The sequence below is a fragment of the Tachyglossus aculeatus genome, chromosome 21, assembly GCF_015852505.1.
Source record: "Tachyglossus aculeatus isolate mTacAcu1 chromosome 21, mTacAcu1.pri, whole genome shotgun sequence".
Lineage (NCBI taxonomy): Eukaryota > Metazoa > Chordata > Mammalia > Monotremata > Tachyglossidae > Tachyglossus > Tachyglossus aculeatus.
Window position 1 is genome coordinate 24,130,863 of NC_052086.1, and position 8,484 is coordinate 24,139,346.

The window sequence follows — 8,484 nt, forward strand, 5'->3', positions numbered from 1 at the left end:
CAGGCCTGGGTTTGCCCACCTGTAAAACGGATGCTTTAATCAGCGACCCCTCTCTCCTTCTATAGGGGACCAGGAGAATGGGTCAGTGACCCAGGTCTCTGCGAGCTGGCTCCCTGTGCTCTTCATTCAGAGGAGAGTTCTAGGCTCCTTGGTTAGATGTCACCATGGGAGGTCAGTCAGCCCAGACCCTTGGCTCCTCCTTCCACGTCTCCTCAAGAATCTCCAGTGGAGGCCCATCCCTCTCCACATCAAGCAGGAACTCCTCACCATTCATTCATTCATTCATTCAATCGTATTTATTGAGCGCTTACTGTGTGCAGAGCACTGTACTAAGCACTTGGGAAGTACAAATCGGCAACATATAGAGGCGGTCCCTACCCAGCAATGAGCTCACAGACTAGAGGGGGATGATTGGCCTTAAGGCACTCAGTCAGCTCTCTCCCCCACTTTTCCTCACTCCTCTCCCACTTCAACCCAGCTCTCTTGTTTTATCCGTCTCGTGCCAACCTACTCACCATCTCTCACCCTCGTCTTCCTCTCTGTAGATCTCTGGCTCCAGCCCTCAACTCCCGCCTGGAATGCTCTTCATCTTCTCAGCCAGCAGACCTCCTCTCTCCTCATTTTCAAAGCCCTATTCAGATCACATCTCCTCCAGGGAGGCTTCCTGGCTAATCTCCCACCTTCCCACCCTTCATTCCCCCTACTGCACCACCTAGGCACCTAAGCACTTAGGTACTCAACCAACTCCCCTCCTGCCCACAGCACTTATGTACATATCTTTGAACTTGGTGGCTTCCCCCTACCTGTAGTTAATTTTAGTGTCTATCTCCCTGGCTAGGCTTGGCTAGGCTCCTTGAGGTTAGGAATCGTGTCTTGAGAAGCAAGTAGCATGACCTAGCACCTAGAACACGGGCCTGGGAATCAGAAGGCCCTGAATTCTAATCCCGCTCTTCCACGTGCTGTGTGACCTTGGTCAAGTCACTTACTTCTCTGTACCTCAGAAGCAGCATGGCTCAGTGGAAAGAGCCCGGGCTTTGGAGTCAGAGGTCATGGGTTCGAATTCCAGCTCCACCACATGTCTGCTGTGTGACCTCGGGCAAGTCACTTAACTTCTCTGAGCCTCAGTTTCCTCATCTGGAAAATGGGGATTGACTGTGAGCCCCATGTGGGACAACCTGATCACCTTGTATCCCCCCCCAGCGCTTAGAACAGTGCTTTGCACATAGTCAGTGCTTAACAAATGTCGTTAGTATTATTATTATTATTGTTATTACTTCATCTGTAAAATGGGGATTAAGACTGAACCCGATGTGAGACAGGGACTTTGTCCAACTTGATAATTATTAATAAAAATAATAATAATAATGATGATGATGGCATTTGTTAAGCACTTACTATGTGCAAAGCACTGTTCTAAGCGCTGGGGGGGTTACAAGGTGATCAGGTTGTCCCACATGGGGCTCACAATCTTAATCCCCATTTTACAGATGAGGTAACTGAGGCTCAGAGAAGTTAAGTTCATTCATTCATTCATTCAGTCGTATTTATTGAGCCCGTACTGTGCGCAGAGCACTGTACTGAGCGCTTGGGAAGTAGAAGTTGGCAACATGTAGAGACGGTCCCTACCCAACAACGGGCTCACAGCCTAGAAGGGGGAGACAGACAACAAAACAAGACATGTGAACAGGTGTCAAGTCATTGGAATAAATAGAAGTTAAGCTAGATGCACATCATTAACAAAATAAAATAAATAGAATAGTAAATATGTACAAGTAAAATAAATAGAGTAATAAATCTGTACAAACATATATACAGGTGCATATAAGTGATTTGCCTAAGGTCACACAGCAGACATGTGGCAGAGCTGGGTTTCGAAACCATGCTCTCTAACTCCCAAGCCCGTACTCTTTCCTCTGAGCCACGCTTAGTACAGTGCCTGACACATAGTGATAATAATAATAATAATGGTATTTGTTAATAATAATCATGGTATTTGTTAAGCACTTTCTATGCACCAAGCACTGCTCTAAGCACTATTAAGCGCTTACTGTGTGCTAGGCACTGCACTAAGTGCTGGGGTGGGCAGAAGCACTGTACTGCTTGGACAAGCATATAGTAAGTGCTTAGCAAGTACCACAATTATTATTCCAACTGTAGAGAAGCAGCATGGTCTAGTAGATAGAGCTGGAGCCCAGGAGTCAGAAGGACCTGGGTTCTAATCCCAGCTCCACCTACTGTTTGTCGTTTGACCTTGGGAAAGTTACTTCACTTCTCTGCACCTCAGTTACCTCATCTGGAAAATGGGGATTAAGACTGTGAACCTCATGTGGGACAGGGACCGTGTCTGACATGATTACCTTGTATGTATCCCAGTGCTTAGAACAGTGCTTGACACATAGTTAAGTGCTTAACAAATACCATTATTGTCATTATTGTACTCTCCTAAGCCCTTAGTACAGTGCTCTGCACAAGGTAAACACTCAATGAATTCTATTGATTGATTGGTTGATTGATTAATAATCTCTAGAGTAGAAGTTGCCACGATTTCCCTTGGAAACATGCATTAACCCCTTCTCCCACCATCCCACCCCCGGTCCTTTCTACAGTATTTGCTCAGTGCTTACTATGTGCCAGGTACTGTACTGAGCACTGTGGCAGATACAAGCAGTGGGGTAGAGAAGCAGTGTGGTACAGTGGATAGAGCACAGGCCTGGGAGCCAGAAGGACCTGGGTTCTAATCCCGGCTCCGCTAATTGTCTGCTGTGTGACCTTGGGCAAGCCACTTTACTTCTCTGTGCCTCAGTTGCCCCATCTGTAAACTGGGAATTAAGACTGTGAGCCCTAAGTGGGACGGGGCTGCATCCAACCTGACAACCTTATATTTACCCCCATGCTTAGAAGAGTGCTTGGCACATAGTAAGCCCTTAACAAATACCGTCATTACAAGCTAATCAGTCCATGTTCCATATGGGGTCCCCAGTCTTAATCCTCATTTTACAGATGAGGTAACAAAGCTACAGAGAAGTTAAGTGACTTGCCCAAGGTCACACAGCGGACAAGTGGCAGATCCGAGATTAGAAGTGCTTAGTACATTGCTTTGCACACAGTAAGCACTCAATAAATACGATTGAATGAATGAATTGAATGAACCCAGGCCCTTCTGACCCCCAGGCCCCTGCTGTATCCACTAGGCCATGTGGCTTCTCAGCCAGGAAGGTCTTTTGAATATCTAATCAAAACTAGTGGGGCTGTAGTTTAGCCTATTCAACGTGGTCCTGTCATTGCACGTAGTAAGTGCTCAATAAATACGACTGGTGATTGCTGGGATTGAAGAGTGGTACCCTCTTCCTTCCTTGCCTAAGGACAGTTTTTGAGTCCTTCCCTCAATCTTCTCTTCATCCAGCTAAACAACCCCAGGTCTCCAATTGTTCCCCACAGGACCACTTTTCCTACCTTGAATTCCTCTTGCTGCTCTTCTCTGGGCCTCTTTCAAGTACGCTCTATCCCACAGTCCAGCTCTGAGCTCGGAAATCTACTCATCTTGAATTCCTCTGTACTGTTCGGAAACACAGTCATTTGTTGCGATGATGAATTGAAGACACCATCAGAGGATTACATGAAGCAGTCTTCTAAACAATGCAGTCTAGCTTAGTAGGCCAACAACTGAGTCTCCAAAAGGGTCAATCAAAGAGAGAGGTGCAAGATGAAAGAGTCTAGAGGAGACCAGGAACCTGAAAGTACTTTCGGTAGTAAAGAATACAGTAACAGTGCTTGGCACATAGTAAGCGCTTAACAAATGCCATCATTATTATTTACGTGAGTAATGTGGAAGAAAGGAGATACTGTCTGGACAGTGAGAGTACATGGAGATTGGCAGAACTTTTCCAATGTCCCCTTGTGCAAAGCCAGCCCAGAGCCATCTTGTATTTGCTCAGGTTTTTTTCTGCCAATTACTTTTTTAATGGTATTTGTTAAGCACTTACTATGTGTCAAGCACCGTTCTAAGCTCTGAAGTAGATACAAGATAATCAGGTTGGACACAGACCCTGTCCCACGTGGGTCTCACAGTTCAAGAGAGGGAGAACAGGTATTTTTTTTAATGATGGCATTTGTTAAGCGCTTACTATGTGCAAAACACTGTTCTAAGCTCTGGTATTGAATCCCCATCTTACAGTTGAGGAAAATGAAGCACAGAGAAATTCATTCATTCGTTCAATCGTATTTATTGGGCGCTTACTGAGTGCAGAGCACTGAACTGAGTGCTTGGAAAACACAATTCGGCAACAGACAGAGACAATCCCTACCCAACAATGGGCTCACATTCTAGAAATGAAGTGATCAACCTCTGTGCTCATCTCTAAACTGGGGATCAATACCGTGAGCCCAATGTGGGACTTGGACTGTGTCCAACCTGATTAGCTTATATCTTCCCCAGCGCTCAAGTACAGTGACTGGCACATAGTAAGTGCTTAACAAATACCATTAAAAAAAAGATGCTGGAGTAGTTCTAGAGCCAATCTGTGGGTGAGGTGAACTCTCTGACCTGGCTTCAACTGGACTTTGGGAGGGGAGGAGTGGGGCGAAACAGGACTGCAAATCCTTTCCCCGTGACCCTGACCCATGCAGAGCACAGTAGGGTGGCATGGCGGGGGATGGGGAAGGAGGAGCTGGGTCATGCCAATGGGTAAGAGATTAAGGAGATAAATTCAAATGATAAAAACCAAAGAAGGCCTTTATTAAAAAAGCAATAAACATCTATGCAACAGTGCTCCGATGGTTGGTGGCTTGACACAACCAGAAAGGTGAAAAATTAGTCAGTTTGGGCAAGGGACAGGCATGAGAAGAGCCAAACAATGTGCACTTAGAAGGAAGGAGTGCAAGATGCCACAGAACTGTGTTGACAAATCACCGCTTCTCCTCCCACTCAGGCGTTCTGGGGAGAGAAGTGGGTGAAATGCAGAGGCAAGATTGAGTCACAGACCTTGAAGTGGCAGGGTCCTGGGGAGAGGAGCAGTCGAATAGGTTCTCCTAGTCCTCCTCAATTCAGGAAGGCTTCCTGGAGGAGGGGTGGAAGGCATGGTTGTGGGCGGGATGGAGGAAAGTCGTTGGGAGGCCGGGTGACCTAGAGAGGCTGTTTCTGTCGGCTTCCTCCTCTTGCCCAACAACATTGGAGGCATTGAGGGTGGAGAGGGGGCAGGGCTGGGGCCCTGGGAGCGGTGGCTGCCAGGTCTTTCATCTTCAGTCAGGAACCAAAGTCCGTCCCTTGGCCATCGGGCCTGAATCCCTCTCTGTCCAAGGTCTCGCCACCCGAAGGGCTCACCCCGGCTCCCGCCCCTGGATGGCACAGGTCTCCAAGAGGTTAAATCAACTCCAAAGTCCAAGAGCAGCCTTTGATCTGGCTGGTGGAGGGGAATGGGTGGGGGATTTTGGGGTTGGGGTGGGGGGAGAACTCTCTCTGAAGAGACCTTGGCTGGATTGTCCACTCTCCCCTGCCAGGCATTCACCCCCATCGCTTGGATAGACCTCCCCAGGTAGAGGAATTCCTGAAGCCCAGACTACTCTTCCTCATCACGGCCTGGGAGGGTCCGGCTTTGAGAAGCTACCCATGGGGTGCGCTGGCAGGACTCTCCCAAAGCCAGGGAGGATTATGAAATCCCAATAGGAACGGCAAACCCCCGGCCGGGGCTCAGGGCGTTTCCGCCGTGGATCCCGCTGCTGGACACCCGGTTGGTGAAGACGGCAGGCGTTATCTTCCTGGAGGCCGCTGTTTGGTTCAGAGGAAAGGGAGGGTGCTGCCCTGCCCCCGCTGATCTCCAGGACCCTGAATCCCTGGATTGTTGTCATTCCCAGATACACCTGGCTGCCTCCGTGGCAGATTAACCGTATTAACTGGATCCTATTCCCCTCGCCTTCCGGTCCAGGGAGTCTGGGGGGATTGGGTGGGCCTTCCCCTGCAGCTAGAGTGGCATTTAAGTGCTTACTTTAGAGTCTGTCTCCCCATCTTAACTCCTCTAAGTTCCTTATGGGAAGGGACTGTGTCTACTTATTCTATTATACCCTCCCAAGAGCTCAGTACGTGTTCCCTACCCATCGCCCCCCCCCCATTCATTCATTCATTCATTCATTCAATCGCATTTATTGAGCGCTTACTGTGTGCAGAGCACTGTACCAAGCACTTGGGAAGTACAAGTCGGCAATGTATAGATACGGTTCCTACCCAACAACAGGCTCACAGTCTAGAAGGGGGAGACAGACAACAAAACAAAACATGTAGACAGGTGTCAAAATCACCAGAACAAATAGAATTAAAGCTAGATGCACATCATTAGCAAAATAAAAAGAATAGTAAATACATACTAAATGTTTTCCAATGGCTGTTAACACTGTCCAAATATTTCCTAACATAGTGTTGTGATGAGCCAGCCAAGAGGAAAAAGTCTCAATTGTATTTTCAACACAGTCTTATAGATGTCTCTTAGATATCCGATGCAGAAAGAAATATTGATACCACCCTCCCTCTGTCCTACCCCTTTCCCCTCCCCACATCACTTGTATTTATCTCTTCATACTTATTACTCTATTTCATTTGTACATATTTACTATATTTTATTAATGATGTATATATAGCTATAATTCTATTTATTCTGATAGTGTTGACACCCGTCTACTTGTTTTGTTTTATTGTCTGTCTCCCCCTTCTAGACTGTGAGCCCATTGTTGGGTAGGGACCATCTCTATATGTTGCCAACTTGTACTTCCCAAGCGCTTAGTACAGTGCTCTGCACACAGTAAGTGCTCAATAAATATGAATGAATGAATGTGCCAGGCACTGTACTAAGCACTGGGGTAGATACATGTCCCACAGAGGGCTCACGGTCTTAATCTCCATTTTATTGATGAGGTCACTGAGGCACAGAAAAGTTAAGTGACATACCCAAGGTCACATAGCAGACAAGTGGTGGAGCCGGGATTAGAGCCCAGGTCCTTCTGATTTCCAAGTCTGCACGCTATCCACTGTTTTCCATCTGGCCCGTGCTGGTCTTGGAGATTCCAGAGTTATGCTGCACATTCCTGCAACATTCATTCATTCAATCGTATTTATTGAGCGCTTACTGTGTGCAGAGCACTGTACTAAGCGCTCGGGAAGTACAAGTTGGCAACATATAGAGACGGTCCCTACCCAACAACGGGCTCACAGTCTCGAAGGGGGAGACAGACAACAAAACAAAACATGTGGACAGGTGTCAAGTCACCAGAATAAATAAAAATAAAGCCAGATACACATCATTAACAAAATAAATAGAATAGCAAATATGTACAAGTAAATAAATAGAGTAATAAATCTGTACAAACATATATACGGGTGCTGTGGGGAGGGGAGGCCTCACACAAACCAAAGTGCAAACACGTTCTCACCCCACTCCCCTCCCCACAGCACAGCAGGCCTGGACCAGACACAACCCCAGCTGATCCTGCCTTGGTTCCTTTTCCTTTGAAGATGGATGGAGATCGGTCTTTATCCTTCCTGAAACTCTAAGCTGTTTTCAGATAAGAAAAGCTGAAATGCTAACCTAGCAATTCCTGGCCCCCAGCAACGATCCCCCAGCCTTCCTTCTTCCCCTCACCACCTCCAGGAATGTTCCCCAGGCGCCCCGGCTAGACACCAGCTCTGGAGTTTGCTTCCCACTTCAAGCATTTTTTTTTGGTGGACCTGGCAGGGGGAGGTGGCCGCGAGGGTCCGGCCCTGCTGAGCGGAGAGGAGCAGGGGTTGGTGGTGGTCCCTGCCCTCCACTTCCCATACCGGGGCCGGGAGCGGGGTGAGAAGTGGTATGGCGTTGTGGGTAAAGCCCAGCTCTGGGATTCAGAAGGTCATGAGTTCTAATCCTGGCTCCTCCACTTGTCTGCTTTGTGATCTTGGGTAAGTCACTGGACTTTTCTAGATTGTGAGCCCACTGTTGGGTAGGGACTGTCTCTATATGTTGCCATCTTGTACTTCCCAAGCGCTTAGTACAGTGCTCTGCACACAGTAAGCGCTCAATAAATACAATTGATTGATTTTCTGTGCCTCAGTTACCTCATCTGTAAAATGGGCATTGTGACTGTGAGCCCCACATGGGACAGGGACCGTGTCCAACCTGATTTGCTTGTATAAACCCCAGCGCTTAGTACAGTAAGCATAGTGCTTACAATCATCATCATCATCATCATCAATCGTATTTATTGAGCGCTTACTGTGTGCAGAGCACTGTACTAAGCGCTTGGGAAGTACAAGTTGGTAACATATAGAGACAGTCCCTACCCAGCAGTAGGCTCACAGTCTTCCCTCCTCCAGGAGGCCTTCCCAGACTGAGCCCCTTCCTTCCTCTCCCCCTCGTCCCCCCTCCATCCTCCCCATCTTACCTCCTTCCCTTCCCCGCAGCACCTGTATATATGTATATATGGTTGTACATATTTATTACTCTATTTATTTATTTATTTATTTAT